Here is a 20,413-nt window from a genome sequence, read left to right as displayed (position 1 = left end):
ACAATGTAATGTATTGTAGCTTACCGGTCCTTAGATGTGGTTGCTGCATTAGTTTTATTTCAAGATATTTCCCCTTTTTTATGACTTGGTAATCATGCCAATAACATACTTTCTATCCCTTTGTGGCTACCCTAATGACTACATTATCTATATAAGCAGCAATTGTTGTTACACAGGCTGAACTTCAAACATGTCTGCCTTTGTTCATCTCCATTATATGATGGTTTGATTGTAACAAGGACTTTGCATTTTCTTTGCATTTTCTTTGCATTTTCTTTGCATTTCTGGCAAGTTCAACCTGTATTTGCTGTCCATGATGAAAATGTTCTTGGCCTGGAAAAGGAAAAGGAACGCACCCACCACATGTCAGTACTGGTAAGCTGCAATGTATAATTGGGAATGTTTTTGGGTTTAGAAACACTGTGAGAAAGTCAGACTAATTTTCACTGAAAAGTCAGAGATGGCAGTCTGCACTGTTATCATCATTTTTTCAATTTTTGCATTTCTTTGATTTTTTTTTGCATCTCAATGCAGTTTTTTTTTTTTAGTAAATTCCACTTCCTGTCTACGTGCTGACAACAATGGGCAATATCTGTTCAATGTGTGTTGGCTTGGGCATTTGTAGTCTCCAACTACAAATGCACATGACAGGGTGGAAAGACAAGAGCACAAATGGGAGACCACATAGCAGAAAAGTGTATGAACAATGATCTTTATAGCAGAATCACCAGCAATCATTCTAAAGAAGGCTGCTTATTTGAAATAGATTGAGGATTGGGACTTCATTATCGTGATAAAGCTTGTGTAAGATTTTGTGTTTCGATCTGCTTTATTTCCCACGTTTTGCAGCTCTAAAGTGTATGAAAACCTAATAAAATGGAGCAAGCTATTGCCAAGCATGGCCACATCAGTTCAAGTGAAAACTTATTTAAGTTCACCTTCAATGTCTAAACAAATACCAAGCAATTTTCTAGCAATCCCTTTAATTGTATAACATTTATAATATCAAAAGATAAAGTAAGGTTAAAGAGCGGGGAAAATCAAATACATGTACATTATTGAAGAGAAGAAGAGAAAATAATACTTTCTGTGTTTGAAATGTCAAGGTGATGGCTTGGTAAGCATCAAGCTAATGGATAATCAAGTGACAGATAGCTAATATATAATTGTTGAGAAAAATTGGCAAATGGCCACAGGTGGCCAGCGGCCAAGTACAGAGATTATAGCATGCTGATTCAGCATAATATAAATGTTAATCCACACCTTCTGTTTGTAATAGGATAGAAAACATATTAGCCTTAAGTGATGCAAACAAAAATATCCAACAAAAGTCTAACTTTGTTGAAAGGTGACCAAGTAAATCCACAGAATCTACAGCAACAGCAAGAGGTAATTAAATAATGTTTACTTCTAGTGCTAATAGCATGCACTGAGAGTAACCAAACGTGCACATCTTACACTGTCAGAGCAAATCATGTTTTAAACAACAACAGTACAAAAAAAGAAATAAAAACAAAATTATTTGAAATTTTTTCCAAAATTGCTAATTTTAAACACATTTAAAACAACGTAAAGCACATCTAAACCTAAAATAATATATAATATGTTGCAGTGTACCAGTGCTTAGATATGTTGACTGCATTAGTTTTTCCCTTTATTTTCTCCTGGCGATTTTACCAATAACACACTTCCAGTCCTAGGGTAACAACACTTAACCTACTTTATCAGGACAACAGATACAGGATTGGACTACAAGACTCCACTCCTCTACTCCTCTCCTCTTCTCCATATCATACATGGGTAGCGGTTCTGTAGTGCTTAGAGATAGGTGAGAGCATTGCAACTGATAATAGGCAAATAGACGGTATGTTAATAACAGGTATTTTTTGCACTTATCAAACAGATATAACAAAACTCTTTCAGTTGTATATTTAACAGACCAAAAGAAAATAAATAAGAGAAGTTGATTAAAGTGATATTAAAGTCAAAAGGCTTTTAGCTATTTTTAATGCTGATTAAATCACATACAATGGATGCTGCTCTTTGATGTTTAAAAGTTTTAGTTTCCTGCAGAATCATCTGGTCCCCTGAGCAGTGGCCTTGATTTTCCATTTTAAAATGTCTCCTTTTCATTGCAGGGTCTATGGAGCTATCCTTGTGTGTGTGCTAGTAAGCTGCGTGTGCCTCAATAAACACAAAGGCAAGGCAAGACAATCCTCTCCCTGCTCCCAGCTCCTCCTTCCTTTCTCCTCCCTTCTCCAAGCTAGTAGATGGCGATCTTGTCCCTGGATAGGAAGTTCAGGGAAGCTGAGCTAAAAGAGTTGGAGCCAACTGTTCGAAATTATGATAAAGTGTTTGGGCACAAATTTAAGGAACTGCTTTGCTGGGAAATGTATATTTGTTTGACCTGGATTCATTATTGAAAAAAAGTTTGAGAGTTTATTACTACTTTAAATATGAATAAACTGTGTGGCGCAAAATCCTATATACTGTGAAAGTGCTCTGTTTAAAATAACATAAAAACCTTTGCAAAATATCCCCTTATCTAAACAATATGGTGATGTTCTGTTATTTAAATACATAAAGTTCTAACAAGTGTTCCATTATTTACATATATAAAGTGCCAATTAAAATCACAGTCCTCCAATACACCATCAAGAGTGACAATGTCCAGTCTTCCAGTGCAGAGAAGAATATATACACCAAGACACATCTGATCTAATATCCTCCTCCATGATCTACCGTACGCACCCTTTAAAGGAATGCTCCTCACCTTTCTTAGTGGACATAACTATTACTAATAAGGTCACACGTGCCAATGTATAATACAGGACCCATCATTCCCTATTATTCCTCGTCCAGAACCGTATATCATGCATCTAATCTGTGGTTTAGCAAGATGTTGTGGCATTGCTCAGACTTCCTTCCAGCAATGCCCACGCTCTCTCCTCCAGTCCTCTCTTCCTCTCTCTTCTGGGCATGACCTCACTTTGCATTGTTGCCACTGCCACCCCTTTAACCAACCAGCGGTGTATGAGAGAGGAAGAGAGCAGACAAACACCAGGATGGAGAATGTTCCAGATTCTAACACCAACAGCTTAAAGCTGACCTAGCATCAGATATATTTTTTATGTCAAGGACATACATGCATGCTAAGTAGTGATTAAAGTTCTCCCTCTGACAATGCCTTGATGATAATTTTCTCATCATACTTTTTTAGGCATCATACTAGGTCACCATTTACTTCCTGTTGACATCCTCAGCTGTCAACTGCTACATATTGTAGTCATATATATCAAATATATACTGGAGGACATATACTAGCATCCTCCCATGACCCAAAGCTCAGTATATCGCGAGCTACCGCTCGCGGTATACTGAGACCGCCACAGCCGGGATAGATCCCGACAATAGTGTCGAGGTCCACTCAGCTGCGTAGATGACAGCTGACTCTGCCTATCTAGGCTCTGCCTATTTAGAGGCAGAGCCAGCTGTACCTGCCCCCTCCCCGGTCCATTCCTCCTGTCAGCACTGGAGGATTTGAGCAGGGAGGGGGCAAATCCCTGCAGGGAGCCGTAACTGACAGTCACTGCTCTCTGCAGGGAGATGATCGAGAAGTGAGCGAGCGACGGTATGTGTTCGCTCACTTCCCCATCTATTGAGCTGACAATGAAACTGTCACACGTCGGCTCGAACTATGAGGATGAGTGATTTTCACTCACCTCATAGTTCTCCTTTAATTCATCTCAGGTTTGCAGTATCTAAAAATATTTGAAGCTTTTGCTGGTGAAGGTGGTATTATCTTAGGTGGTGACTTTAATTTGATCATGGACCCTGGGATCGATTCCTCTGCCGGCTAAAAACTCAACACCATTTACTGAATTACATAAACTGAAGCAGAGGCTCGCATCCTTGAAGCTCATGGACCTATGACGGATCTTGCATCCCAGAGATATTGATTAAACCTTTTTCTCATCTGTTCACAAAACTCACAGTAGGATTGATTACATTTTTGTCTCTCACGGAAGCTGATCCTGTGGTATTGATAGCACCAAACATTTGGTGCAATCATTCCCCATTGCATCGTTCTTTCCAACTCTCAGTTCTACCACATAAACCCTCCACATGGAGATTGAATGACAATTTACTTTCAGACACTCTTCACAGAGTGGAAATTAGACAAACTATTTCCAACTTCCTCATTGATCATGCCATGGATACCAACTCTTTGCCCATTAAATGGGAAACTCTCACATTTGGCACAAGATATTTCAGTGCACTCATAAATTGGCGATGTCTTGTTAAATTGCAGGAATAAAATTACAAGCTACTTACCAGGTAATACCAAATCCCCATAAGATTACATTGTAATTTCTTGTTTTGCTGGAGATGCAAGCAGTCCACTGGAACTTATCTGCACACATAATGGTCATGCCCTCCTATACAGGACTTTTGGGTGCAGGTCATAAATCTCGCAAATTTTGTACATTCAGCAAAATTTGCCTATTAACATTGCTATCTTTGTCCCTAGCCAAGCAGTCCATTCTGTGCTTTTTTTCTTTTTTTAGCATGACAAGCAATTGCCAGGCACTAGAAATCCACCCAATCCCCCGCCATTTTAGAATGGTAAGACCTTATGCAAGGGATTATGCATATAGAGTTGGTAACTATTGATAGGGACACATTGGAGAAACATTTACAAAAGTTGGACTGTCTGGATGTTGTTTATGGAATCCTGAGAATTTGAAGACTTTCTTCTTTCTCAATCCTATTGAGTGAATGTCCCCTATGGGCTACATTACTGCACACTCCTGCTTTTAGAGTTCCTGATAGAGCTAATGTTTGTGAGTTTTTGTAACCTTGTTGCATATAGCCTTGGTTGAAGTGTGCCACATTGAACCTCTACTTTCCACTGATTTTTTAGTCTCTTCTTTCTTTTTTCTGCTTTTTCAACACTATTTTTCTCACTTTCTCTTTCTTTATTAATTTTTTATCATGCTCCAGAGGTTTCCTTATATTCCTGAGATATTGATAGTTCACAAGGTTTACTTTATGGATCACTAATAACTGTGTGCTATGGAACTCCTGCCACAGAGGTTGTTTCACTCAATGATTTCCTACTATTGTTACACATTGCTAGTATTTGAGTTCATCAATGCATTGTATTTCACATTCTCTCTGCACTCTGTTCTGCTCTTTTCTGCATTGCTGTTGATTTAACGGTTCTGTTTTTATTATTCTGTAACTTGTGTACTCTTAATAAGCTTAATTTGAACAAAAAATGAAATGAAAAAAGGGGCCTAACCCTTCCTCATACAATTAAAACAAAAACAAAGCTTTGCCTAGAGATACACTTTAATTTAAATAGAGGAAAAGTATACAATAATAAAGTGGAATTAACCTGTATGTAAATGTTTTTGTTTTAGATAGAATGAGGAATTATTCAGGGTGTCAACTCTGCCAGGTTTTTATTCATTGTTCCCATTGGCGCTCTTGCCTATGTCCTGATGACCATTGTCAATAAGACAGAAAGTAATAAAAATCCCAAATTTTATCGTTTTTGCCACAACAAGAGGGGAATTTTCTTCTTCCAAAAGGGACATCTGTTTCAGTGACCACTATCTGAAAGGAAAATGTTCCTAACTTTGTAGAAAGTTTCTCTCATTCCTTTTTTGTTGTGTCTCAAGGACAAGACGTGAATGGAATTATTCCCAACAGTTCACCGACAGAAAATAATAAATGGACAGGAGTTTTAACAAGGGATGCACCGATACCAATACCAGTATCGATATCGGTGCCGATACCGAGTATTTGGGCGAGTACTCGTACTTCTTGTCTTAAGGACAAGAAGTGAAGGGAATTATTCCCAACAGTTTACAGACAGAAAATAATAAATGGGCAGGAGTTTTAACTAGGGATGCACCGATACCGATATTAGTATCGATATCAGTGCCTATACCGAGTATTTGGGCGAGCACTCGTACTCGCCCAAATGCTCAGATGCCTAGCCTGATACTTCTTGTATCAGGAAGCCAGGCAGCGTGCGCGCTGCCTGGCTTCCTGATACAAGAAGTATCAGGCTAGGCATCTGAGCATTTGGGCGAGTACGAGTGCTCGCCCAAATACTCGGTATCGGCACCGATATCGATACCAGTATCGATATCGGTGCCGATACCGAAATAAAAATGTATTATTTTCTGTCTGTAAACTGTTGGGAATAATTCCCTTCACTTCTTGTCCTTAAGACAAGAAGTACGAGTACTCGCCCAAATACTCGGTATCGGCACCGATATCGATACCAGTATCGATATCGGTGCCGATACCGAGTATTTGGGCGAGCACTCGTACTCGCCCAAATGCTCAGATGCCTAGCCTGATACTTCTTGTATCAGGAAGCCAGGCAGCGTGCGCGCTGCCTGGCTTCCTGATACAAGAAGTATCAGGCTAGGCATCTGAGCATTTGGGCGAGTACGAGTGCTCGCCCAAATACTCGGTATCGGCACCGATATCGATACCAGTATCGATATCGGTGCCGATACCGAGTATTTGGGCGAGCACTCGTACTCGCCCAAATGCTCAGATGCCTAGCCTGATACTTCTTGTATCAGGAAGCCAGGCAGCGTGCGCGCTGCCTGGCTTCCTGATACAAGAAGTATCAGGCTAGGCATCTGAGCATTTGGGCGAGTACGAGTGCTCGCCCAAATACTCGGTATCGGCACCGATATCGATACCAGTATCGATATCGGTGCCGATACCGAGTATTTGGGCGAGCACTCGTACTCGCCCAAATGCTCAGATGCCTAGCCTGATACTTCTTGTATCAGGAAGCCAGGCAGCGCGCACGCTGCCTGGCTTCCTGATTGGCCGGGAAGCCAACTCCATGATCCCTCATCACTTGTGACGAGAGAACATGGAGCCGACTTCTTGGCCAATCAGGAAGCTGGGCAGCGTGTAATGATGCACTGCCCGGCTTCCTGATTGGTCGGGAAGCTGGCCAATCAGGAAGCTGGGCGCCGTGTAATGATGCAGCGGCTTTCTGATTGGTCGGGAACACGCCTTCATGCTCATTCGTCATCCCATGACGAGGCAGCATGGAGCTGGCTTCGCAGCCAATCATGAAACAGGGCGCCGTGTCATTACACGGCGGCCAGCTTCCATGATTAGCAAGCCGGATCCATGCTTTCTCCTCTCATAGTGACGGGAAGCATGGGACAGCTTCCTTGTTAATCAGGAAGCCGGGAGGAGAGTCTTTACATGCTGCCCGGCTTCCCGGCTAATCAGGAAGCCAAGTGGCGAGTCATTACACGCTGCCCGGCTTCCTGAATGGGACTTCCGGTACTTGGTATTTGGCATTGGCGAGTACAGAAAAAATAATATCAGTGCTTGTACTCGGTACCAAAATACCGGTATCAGTGCATCCCTAGTTTTAACCCTCCCCTACCTTATAGTAGGTATAGGTATATGTACCTTTTAAAGCAGACATACACTTACAGAAAAAAAATATTTTTTATAAAAAATCCCACAGCATGCTTGGTGTTATCTCTGTAACAGCATCTTATAGCAGCACATTACAGTGCACTTATAGCACATAACCAATTTGAAAAAAAATAAATCAGAATCGCTAATGAGTTCAGAAGATGAAAAATGTAGTAAATGGGATACACTGCTAAATATTGTTTGGTTCAGCAATGTTTGGTAGATGTGTTTAACTTCTCCTATGCCTTTGTTACAATGACAAATCTACTGAAAAGTATTATGTCTACTTTGAATAATACAATATTATTATTGAATAGCAGATGTAAAAGGTGTATCTAAATAAAGTAGCTTTAGATGCATGGGCACCTTCACTAGACAATATTTATCCTTTTAATCTATGATAAAGGCAGTGTTATTTTGAAAAGAAACATTGTTCCAAATGGAGAATATTGCTATTAACCTAATTGTTTCATAGCTTTCTCTAAACCTTGACTTGATGCATTGTATTTTATATTAATCTACAAAATAAATGCAATATATTCCAGGCTGTGGAACTCGATGCTCTTTCCCAATTTTATCATTAAGAATAATGAATAAATGACTATAAAAAGTTGTAGCATTTGGATGCAGATATTTGCTGCCCGATTAATGGGAAGAAAATATAGTACACTATTGGACTACAGGTTCTTTCTTGGCAGTTTATAATGCATTAAAAAAGCTTCAGTCAGCAGGATAAGTTAATCTGATGTGACCTTTTGAACAGTTTCAGTCTGCAGTTTCCCTTAAGATTACATTTTTAAATCCTTTTAACCAGCATTACCTAGAAATTGCTTGTACCTCTGTTCTGAAAGAGTTATAGAAAAAAAATCAATCACAAAATTTAGTTTGTACCTATTATTGTCCAAGTAATGATTGGTTAACATGGCACTTTTAGTTTTAGTAGGCCTACATCTAGAGTGCTAATATAATGCTGTTAGTTTAGTTACAAGTACTGTCAAGTACAAGTAATCTTGCCAAAAGTTCATTATTGCTAGCCAGCATTGCTCACCCTGATTTTATTATCATCATGTATATTTAAAATGGAAATATCGGTAAGGAAATACAGATGGTGTATGATGTTTTGTGATTATTTTTTCCTGTCTAAGAGCAGATACCTGCTATCACCGTGAAGAGAGTAACTTAGGTAACAGCATTACACATTAATGAATTATCCATTATCTGATATTTTGAATGAGGAATAATTTTTTCTTTTTTTTTCCCCCCCTTTACCTTTTTTTCATCTACCCCCTCTCCCCAATTTCCTACCCTCCTACTATTACCATCTTTCTCTTTCATTCCACTTGACAACACTACTCCCCCAAATTAGGTAGATAGATAGATAGATAGATAGATAGATAGATAGATAGATAGATAGACAAGCCTGCATACACAGATACTCCCACTTTTCTTGCTGCTATGTGGCCTGCAGATCATCCCAGTTGGAGACACACTCCTTTTCTACTTCCTCACACTTTTCCGATCATACTATAAATACCTTAACCAAATAGAGCTAATGCCGCCGCTGCCAGTTACAATTCCAGCCCTTAAAGAGATCTTTATATCAAATCATATATAGATCCATTTGTTTATTGTATATTCTGAGTCCAATTGAATCCTTATCCTGATGACGGGGGAGTGTTGATGCCCCCGAAATGCATTGGCTGTTTTTGTTTGACCAATTTGTGAACAATTAAAGGCCCTCTTTGACACTTTTACCTTTTAGTGTGGCACCCTTTGTTTCTAAATATTCATTCACTTCTGGGTACCCAAAAAGGGAGGCATGGGTGATTTTGGAGCTGCCTTACCGGTGTCAGTGAGTTTCTTTGCACACCTCCCTGCATCTAGACAATTTGAGTGAGCATAGAAACTTCAGCACTTTTTCAATAGGTTTCTTTGGAACTATGGTCATCCTACTTCCCACAACACCACTCTCTGCAGTGGTCAAAATGCATTTCCTATATAAGAATAGACAGAAATTGCTTGCATATACTACAAGTGGTGTTTGCTTCCAATCAATAGGATTAGTTTACTTGCAAAATGAACTGCCTTTTTGTGTTTAGTAAATCAACCTCAATGAGTTGAACACATGTCATTGATTGTGACAGGACTCATTTGGAGCATTGTGCTTTATACCTTTTTCTTTTCTTTTTTTTTGGGTGGAATGGTTCCCTATGGGCTTAGGCTGACATATTTGGTTTGGTCTCTCTATTTTTTATGAGAGATGTATTGATGAAAACTTTAATGTTTACCTATTTTCTTTCAACTGGTTTACTCATGGAAGGTTAGAACCTTCTTATTTTCATCTGATAGTACTACACTGTTTTCAGGGGTGTTCCTAGCCTTTCTGCTGCCTGTCCCATGGCTAACCCTGTAGCCATGCAAACCCCACAAAAACACTTCATTAGATATGTGTTCATTTGTTTTTTAATCATAGGACCAAAGATCTGCCATGACTAAACACAGCTAAGACCCCTTTCACACAGGCAGTCCAATCATATCTACCTGTAACAAGGATGCATAGGGGTTTAGACAGAACCACATCTTAATGTCAATGGATAAGAAAGAACGGAAAAAAATACTTTTTAGGCACCACCATAACCACTTCAATTTATATATAAAAAAATATATTTTATTGTGTACATTGTTTTAAAAAAAATATATAGCAAGGTTAAAATCATCAACATATATGGTCTTACTAACAAAACTGTGAAATTGTATGGCTATCATGAACCTGCACCTCCTCAACTGGTATAATAGATAGTAAACAAAGTAAATACTATGCAATATCATCAGTATGTAACCATGATAATTATTGATATTTTTTCCATGGGAAGGTGCTCAACTCTTTCTCTACTCATTTCACTGTACCACCGTTTCTTCAGGAGCTTATGGGTATACAGTTGTGGTTCACAAATTTCTCTTACATCAAAGCTCAAAAATAGATAGAAAACTAAATTAAATCATCACACAGGTGGGAGAAGCAATGCAAAAAATCAACCAGGTGGGCATCCAGGCACACATGACCAGAATCATCCCCAATCCAGGACGTATGTTGTAACGAAGCTTGCTCAAAAGTATAGATGTAGAAATTAGTTGGGCCTCCACATATATGGCTGTGACCAGTAGTTTTAGTAGAAAAACCGCCTGAATTGTTTGTAAAGTAGTCGCCTACCCTTAGATTTAGATCATCATCTGCATATTTCATTCACCATAAGTGTCCATCCAGTTTGTAGTATGACAATATTTTCACTGGAAAATCTGCGCTCTATTCTTGTTCTGGTGATAATTGAAAATTTTGAATTATTAACTAAGGGCTTGTTCATACGACGTCCGGATTCTGTCCGGACCAGAACAGTTCGCTCCTGCACTAAAAATGCATCCCAAAGTATCCCTATGTGTTTTATGGGCTCCAGTTCTCACCAGCCCAGTCCATTCCACACAGAAAAAATACTGCATGTTACATTTTCTCCGGTCCGAAACGCACCGGAACGTGCACAAACGCGTAAAAAGTGCATCGAAAACGCACCACACTGCAGTTAACAGCTGACAGCCCCACTCCACACAAAAAAAGGAACTGGAACGCATCCTGAACGCGGTAAAAATGCACTGCACACATAGCACCGCGTCTGCAGATCTGCACCAGATATGGACCAGAAAATGGTGTGAACAGGCCCTAAAGCTGTATCTGTATTTCTTGTATCTCTGTATGAAATAAAACGGCCTGTCTGCCACATCAGACTTTCACTCTTCACTTGTCTTTTTTCCTTTCAGTGAGGGTTATATTAGACTGGTGCCAGTTGGAAAATGTAGGGGTCCATTTAAAAAGCACCTATTTGGCCACACCTGATGTAAAAATTATTATCCTTTGTCTGGGATATTCATTGATTAAGACTAGGGATGCCGGTATCGGTGCCGATACTGGCATTTTCACGAGTACTTGTGAAAATGCCCTGATACAAATCGTTGATAACGGAGCTTTTCATTTTTAAACTGCGGCCAGTACCTTATACAGGCACCGGGCTTCACAGGAAGATTGCCAAGGTCCCGGCAGACTTCCTGTGCTTGTTTACAAGGAGATGCTTGTTTATAATGCCCAAAATCTCCTGCTCCTCCTTCATGCACCACGTCGCCTGCACCCACCAAGACTGACTGGGACCCCTGGTGAGAGCCACCTGAGAGCCACACAGCCTCTTGAGAACTGCACAGCCCACCATTACCCTGCACAGCCCACCTGAGAGCGGCACTGTGACGGACTGCGCCGTCACTGTGCTAGTTGGAGGGGGCTGCAGACTGGCCTCTTACCCACCGATTATGGCCCAGCAAGAGAACAGGAGATTTTGGGGCTAAATGTACATTTTATATGCAGACAGTGACTGTTGCCCTCTGGGAAATATATGTTTTAAAATGGTGGAGGACAAGGACTTGGCCACATGGTTTGTCTATTCAAAATGGAGACTTAATTAAGTGAAGTCAGTTGTATAGAAGTTGCATAGCTCCCCCCCCCCTCACCTCTTATCCGAGGCTCACCCTATTGTACTGTCTGACTGTGTATGTAAATGTCTGATTCCCTGTGTAAGCTGTTATCTGTGTTTGTCATGAGGGGGAAGGGAGGGGTTGTAGCCCTCCCAGTGTCTCAAAAGTGAATGTCCTGTGTTTAATAAAGGAGTTCCTTTTTCTATGTTGAACCTTCAACATGAGTTTTGCCTCGTGATTGGGGGTTACGGGTGGGTTACTGCGAATCTGCTGGCTGAGAGTGGGGTTTGGCGGGCAGGAGACGCTCTTTGGCGGAGGTACCCAGTCGGGGTACCAGGCGGTCCGTCACAGGCACAGCCCACCATTAACCCTGCACAGCCCACCTGAGAGCGGCACAGCCCACCATTAACCCTGCACAGCTCTCCTGAGAGTTGGACAGCCCACTATTAACCCTACACAGCCCAGCATAGAGCCCACAATAGACTCCTCATAGCCACCTAAGAGCCACACAGCCTGCCATTACCCCACACAGCCACCTGAGAATCCACACAGCCCACCATAGAAGCTGCACAGCCCACCCTAGAGTCCACACAGCATAATATAGCCAACATAACCCACCGAAGAGTCCGCACAGCTCACCATAGACCCTGCATAGCCCACCTGAGAGTCCGCACAGCTCGCCATAGAACCTGCACAGCCACGAGAGACACACAGCCTATCATAGACCCTGCACAGACCACCTGAGAGTCAGCACAGCCCACTATAGAACCTGCACTGCCCACTGGAGAGTCCACACAGCACACCATAGACCCTGCACCCCATCTGAGAGCCCGCACAGCCCACCATAGAACCTGCACTGCCCACCGGAGAGTCCACACATCCAACCTGAGAGTCTGCACAGCCCACGATGGACCCTGCACAGCAACCTGAGAGTCCAAGCAGTCCACCTGAGAGACCGCACAGCCCACCATAGACCCTGCACAGCCCACCATAGAACCTGCACAGCCACCTGAGAGTCTGCACAGCATATTATAGACCCTGCACAGCCCAGCTGAAAGTCTGCACAACCCATCATAGAACCTGCACAGCCCACCTGAGAGTCCACACAGCCAACCTGAGAGTCTGCACAGCCCACAATGGACCCTGCACAGCTACCTGAGAGTCCAAGCAGTCCACCTGAGAGTCCGCACAGCCCACCCTAGACCCTGCACAGCCCACCTGAAAGTCTGTACAGCCCATCATAGAACCTGCACAGCCCACCTGAGAGTCAGCACAGCCCACCAAAGAACCTGAACAGTCACCTGAAAGTCCACACAGCCCACCACAGACACCGCATAGCCCACCTGAAAGTCCGCACAGCTAACCGAAGAACCTGCACATCCCATCATACAACGTGCACAGCCAGCTGAGAACCTGCACAGTCCACCATAGAACCTTCACAGCCACCTGAGAACCCATGCAGCCCACCATAGACCCCGCATAGCCCACCTGAGAGTCCGCACAGACCACCATAGAAACTGCACAGCCACCTGAGAGTCTGCACATTTGTTTTGTAGTCTCTCTACAGCTTAGAGTCAGTGGCAGAACTACAGAACTACCAGGGGTTCAATGTTTGCGGCTGGTACTAGGCTCTGGCACTTCGCCACAGTCCTAAAATCACTAGACCATATTGTTTTAGAAAAAATGTCACATGACATGGTATCGGCGAGTACTTGAGGAAAAATATTGGTACTCGTACTCGGTTTGGAAAAAGTGGTATTGGTGCATCCCCAATTAAAACTGATCTCTGCTTGCAGCACAAATATCAGTAAAACATATATAAAAATTAGTTATGTGTACACAGTGTTTTGTTTCTTGACATATTTTCTTACTTTTATTTTGAAGCAGACATGTATACTATATGGCCAAAAGCCTCGGGACACCCGACCATTACACCCACACAATAAGGCCAAAAGTATGTGGACACCCCTGCAAATTATTTAGTTCAAGTGTTTTTAGTGAAGGGTACTGGTAAATGTTAACTTCCAAACTTATGGCAAAAGTTTGGTAAAGCCCTTTTTCTATTTCAGCAGGACTGTGCCCCTGTGCACAAATCCAGACATCGTTTGATAAGTTTGGTGTTGAAGAACTGAAGTGGCCTGCACAGACTGTGTGCCAAGTCATCAGAACCTTATCTTTTTGGATGAATAGACACAGTTTTCCCCAAGCATACTCCAAAATCCTGTGGTAAGCCTTCCCAGAAGAGTTGAAGGTTGCTATAGCTGCAAAGGATGGGGGGTTAGCTCCACATTAATGCCTATAATTTGGGTATGGGAGGATCAACAAGCTGACATGGGTGTGATGATCAGGTATCTAGAAAATTGGAGGGTAAAGTCACTTCCCTGAAGGTGAGTCTAGACCTTTGTGGTCAGCAATATGTAAAATTGAATAAGGCTCCATCATGGTAAATGGTTTTAGATAGACTTTTAAGCAGCATTCATACACACACACACAAAAATTAAACACAGCTAAGTAGTTATACAAAGCTAAAACGTACTGTAACTAAATGTTAAACTTTCTCATTAAATCTTTTAACTAAAGCAATGATTGAATAATGCTTCTAGGAACAAAGTTATTTCACAGAGAATTGTAAAAAAAATGATAAAAAGAATTAACATTATGTACATTTGGCATATCTTTATATGTCTCCTTAAAACAGAATTATTATCTAAGCTCTGGTACAAAATGTAAGGTGCAGACATAGGGATAGTTCTCTGTAGACTGCCATAATTTATTTCTAGTTCATTATTTACTGGAAATACAAGAACAAGACAGGCATCGATTACTAGGGCCGAAGATTTATTATTTCACTGCATGATATGCATCCTTAGTAGTTCAAACATCTGTAGAGATATTAAATACATGTAATCGAAGCAGACGCTTGCTGTCTTATAATAACAATTTTTTCCTGCATTATAGTGGCTCACATATTTTTAATGTTTATTTTTTTGAATAGGAAAAAATTATTGTTTTAATAAATTTGTTCTTGTAAACAGAGTGTGCCATTAGAGATGAAGCTATATAACTTATATTACAGTGCACATACCATTTAGACTGATATTTTTTCTTTCCCGTTACAAAGTATTCAAAGGAGTAGTGATACAGATTTGTGTACGTAACAATGTTGCACAGCATCATACATGTCAATATTTTAAAACACTCCATAATCTTTCAGAGAAGATAGAAAAGAGTTCACTAGCAAGTCATGAACACAGATGAACAAATCAGCCCTACCAAATAAGGATTTGAATTAGATTGGGCACAAAGTGCACACAAACCCAAATTCCTGGGTGGACCAATTTACTCTATCATCCTGAATTGAGCTTGCATTAGGGTCAGTTGAAATAATGTTATTGGGCTTTCTTTGTTGGATAAATTATATCTGTTTTGTTTTATGTAAAAATCCTTTAAAAAATAGTTGACTTCCCTGCCCGGTCTCCACAAGTGCTGTTGTGGCAGCTTTTTTTTGTGTCCTGTTACCTTACACTATTTTGAAGTCTTTGGACTGAGATGTTGATAACATTACTGATGCTGCTTATTGACCAAAGGTATATTTGTAAAAGAGACCCGTGGGCTATGAGTATCTTATATAAGTAATTGCAAACCACAATCCCTCAATTGTATATAGCTTATTGACCAAAAGATTGTAATTTACCCGTGCCACATTTCCTCTCATTGTATCTGAACCTTTTTATTTATAAATGTTTTTGGGTAAAAAAGGGTATTTTGGGGGAAAAAGTGTGAAACATCTGAAAGGGAGCATTTTTGTCTGTTTAGCCACTTTATTTTCTGTGTAATCTATAGACAAATGTTAAAAATAAAGAGTTATCACTATAAGAGCTGTGGGGAAAGAGCTGATCATTTTCTCAAATATAACAAACAGTTTTTTAACCTTATGAAAACATGGTCTATTTTGTACTTCAAAGCAGCCCAATCCCTTTGTCTCTGGATGGGAAATTGTAAAGTCCTGGCAACATAATAGCAAATATGGTCAGCTTCACAAAGGGTTGGCCTAATGTTGGTTCTGCAGCTTTGGCACTGAATGCGGGTGTAGCACATAACAACTAACCAGCTGTCTAATTTATGATTGTGTGGTGTGTAACTACACAACAATGCCATTTCCCCTGTGTTATTTAAAAATCTTGACTTTTTACAATGATATACATCTTTTGTGGAAAAATTAGGAAATTAATAGTCATAAGTTTTAAAGTATTACATTTTTATCACTCATCACGGTTGGAATATAGGTCGATGGACCAATAGAGGTATACACATTATTTAGTCATCACTAAGTTAGGCACATTCACAAGATTGGAGCTGCATATTTGTAAATACATATGATTTGACCCAGTTGTCTTTATTGCAGCAGCTTTCACATCATTTATAATTCACCATTTAATATTATATCATTTATTAAAGTATTTACACTTAGGGGTTGATTTACTAACCTTATAAACACGCCACGAACAAGTATACACCTCTGTAGTGTGTTCCCTCCCAGCATGATCTATTGGTGGAATCTAGACACCTTTGTAGTGTGTACACACCCAGCAGGTGTGTTGTGCAAAGCCCTGCATGAATTGCAAGGTTATGTTGTTTAAATGAGCTCTACATTGTGTTGCTTGCGTTGATGAATGCAGGAATGTAAATGCATGAGCTAACCATTTTTGTCTAAACTGTGAAGCAGCATTATATATGCATCATGTGCATGATTTCTCCATATATGGCATTAGTGGAAATATGCTTTTAGATACTTTTTGGTTGATAAATACGTTTTGCTGTGTAAAAATCACACGCACCTAGTGCGTGCGTGTGTTTAGGTTAGTAAATCACCCCCTTAGTATCACTCATTTAGCGCAGGAATAAAAACACAAACAAAAAAATTGTTTAGTTTCGTTTTAATTCGGATTTTGTGTTATTTTGTTTTTCAGATTCAGGTGTGAAAGTCAATTCGGATTCGGAATTCGGATTCGGACAAATTTATTAGCGGTAGTTCGTTCGAACGTTCGTTTCGTTTCTTATTCGTTTCGTTCATTCATTCGTTTTTTGCAGCAAAGTGATATTTGAGGGGGAATTTTTTTTTCTCCTTCTCTAATGTCACTTTGCTGCAACCAACTAACAAAACGAATAAGAAACGAAAACGAAACGAATGTTCGAACGAACTACCGCTAACAAATTTCGTAAATGGAAATTCGGATTCGTTTGCATTCGTTATATCTGTAGTTCGGAATTCGGATACATCCAAATGTCTGAATTTCCGAAAATTCATCCAAATTTCGTTTCGGAACGAGACGAATCGCACATGTCTAGTTATAACCCCTGTCAGCTTTTTTTGGGCCATCTATGTCCCATTGGGGATATTTCCCTTCTCTTCGTGTCCAATAGCCACAACAGGGACGTGAGGGAAATCCCTCATGGTCAACAGGGTCACCAGAACATTGGAACATTTTCCATGTATTCCTGTTCTGGTGACAACCCAAACTTTGCTTTCACTTTCAGTGATATTGGTCACCAAGACAAAAAGAGAGGGTGAATATTCCTAATGGGAACATTGACAGCAATAAAAGCCTGACAGGTGTAATAATTCCTCTCAACTTTTTCTAAACTAAAATAACAAAAACGTTGTACTTTAAATGGTTTGGGACATGCCAAGAAGGTGCTGATATTTGTAGATAATTCTCTCTAATTAAATACACTGCAATGATTTTGCTAAACATTTTCAAGAATTTTACTTTTTTTGGATATGTGGAAATTGTCATTTGCCTTTGTTTACTCTGTTGCCCATCCCTCAGTTGGACTGCTTCTGGATGTCCCAATATACCTGAATACTCATCCTGTGTCCTTTAATGTTCGATCAAGAAAAATTGATTTTTGACTTACATTAAGACCCCTCTCCTCTGTCCTTATGATCCACTCCTACTATTGCTTGTATTGGATTACACTGAGCTGTCCTTACAGCTTTGTTTTACCAGTGCCCAGTCTCTTGAAGACAACAGCATAAACCAAAGTACCTGAGTACTCATCCTGTGTTCTGTAATGCATTCCAAGAAAAGGATTTTATGGTACATTAAAAATACAATATTTTCTTCTATAACAATTTTGTTGACAAAAACATTTTAAAACATATTGTGCATTTACAGGAGAAACATGATAGGCTTTATCTGTAAAAAATATGTCAAGGCAACCGGACTTGCTGTATTTTTCTTGAAGATATTTCACTGGTCATCCAACCAGCTTTCTCAATTCAGAATTCTGAATTGAGAAAGCTGGTTGGATGACCAGTGAAACGTCTTCAAGAAAAATACAGCAAGTCCAGTTGCCTTGACTTATTTTTTACAAATATACCATGACCTGGATGAATGAGAACCTTCACAGACAGGACAGGCCTTGCAACATTTGTTAACTAGTTACATTAGAGAGAGAAGAATAACATTGCCAAGGTGCATATTTACTTTCTAAATAATACATTTATGCAAATGGGTTGCCAAGGGCTACACAAGTGAAGAAAATGTTGGGAATTACTGCCTTAGATTATGACACCCTGCTGAAGTGGCTAGGCAAATTAAGTATACTGTTAACCTAACCACCTCAGTTCCTACACTTCTTCACCCCCTATGAACCAGCAAAATGTCTAAATTTCTGCCATGAGCTTATTGATTCAGCATATTTTTTTATAGGACAAACAACCAATTTGGTCAATGACTTCAGACAGTTCCTGGCTTTCATATGCGATGTGGATTCTGCTGGGGTTGGCTCAATGTGTGTGGTCACCAAGTTCTCAGTCCTGAGACCTATGTCCTGTGTCCTCAGTTCTAATGCATAACTCCTGAGACTAAAGTGAGACCTGAGTTTTGATATCAATGTCCTGAGTTCTGAGGCCTGAGACCGAGTCTCATGACCTAAATCCTGAGTTCTGATACCTGAGTACTGAAGTCTGTGACATGAGTCCTGAGACTTTGGCACTGATGCAGTCAGTTTTTCTACCACTGTCTAGTTTTCCTGAGATCTGATGCCTGTGCCTTAGGTCACAGTCTCTGTACCATGCTGCTACCTCTTTGTGCTAGACTGCAGAAGGCCGCATCCGCTCTTAAGAGAAGTGGGGGGGCATGTCACTCAGCTGTAGACTGATTGAGGTGCCACCAGTGGGAACTATCAAATGAATGTCGGAGAACGCAGACATAGGATTACTTTGTGGACCTGACTCCCCACTGCCAAAGCCTTTTTTTATCTCATTACTATAATATATTCAAGTACCCTTAAATATGCTGTCAAGTACCCCTGGGGACAGTCATACCCCAGGTTGGGTTACGCTGATCTAAGACACTTTTCCTCTGACTGCTAGTCTCACAAGATTTGGATCAAAATTTGGTGATGTTACTACTGTACTGACCATTGTTCTTGCTGAAGAGAAAGCTGCAACTGAGGACCTGCAGTCTTACTGCTCCTTCTTCATTCACCTTCCCCTTTACATAAATGGCCACCTCTACAGAGAGAGGCAGTACAAATCAAGGCATGCTAATGTATAGTAATTTTTTCCAGTAATGGGTAGGGATGAGATGAATGTACCTGGGTTCGATTTACCAAACTACTCCAATGTTTGAACGTTAATCCGAACCACATTGAAGTCAATGGGAGCCAAATCTTTAAAATCAATGCTGGCCATTGTCAAGGCTAATATGTAAGGTATTGTAAAAACAAGGGGAATGGGGAGCTGGGTACAGTGAGGGGCTACATGTATCAATGTTAACTTTTTATTTAAAAAATACTATTTGGTGAGGAGCAGCTCTTTTAATAATGCTTAAAGTGACAATAAATGTGCACAATTCCTTTAAATAACATGCTTGGGGGAAGGCCTAAACCTGCTTGTGAAATAGTGCATGTCTATGGTGTACTATAGCAGAAGTGACATTTAAAAAGCACAAAATTACCATGTGCACTAAATTACATTTTACAGCATGCTTCTTCTGTTTGTAAACAAAGTAATTTCAAGGTTAAAAGGCAAGCTATTGTCCCTGGGCGACATGTACGAATGCAAACTTTAAAAAAAATAATGTTTGGTATGGATGCAAAAAGACTCCTAAAAGTATTCCCTGATGTGAATCCATCATCAATCAAGTCATCCAGTGATGCAGATCCTCATCAATCAGGATGAATGACACTCAACCAAATCATCAAAAGAAAAAATGGCGACTGAGCACAGCGATCCAATCATGTTGGACTCCACATCACAAATGGCAGCTCGTATCTGAATGTAAACAAAGGGGCCAAAGGTTGTCTAAGATCATTAGTCAAATATGGTCATTACTATATTTGTTCAATTACATCAGACAGCTCACAGTCATTTTATTGCTGGTAATAATACCGCCAATAAATGAATGACTTTCAG

Source organism: Nanorana parkeri, unplaced genomic scaffold (assembly GCF_000935625.1).
Source record: "Nanorana parkeri isolate BGI_ZX_2015 unplaced genomic scaffold, ASM93562v1 scaffold1064, whole genome shotgun sequence".
Taxonomy (NCBI): domain Eukaryota; kingdom Metazoa; phylum Chordata; class Amphibia; order Anura; family Dicroglossidae; genus Nanorana; species Nanorana parkeri.
This window is presented reverse-complemented; position numbering follows the sequence as displayed.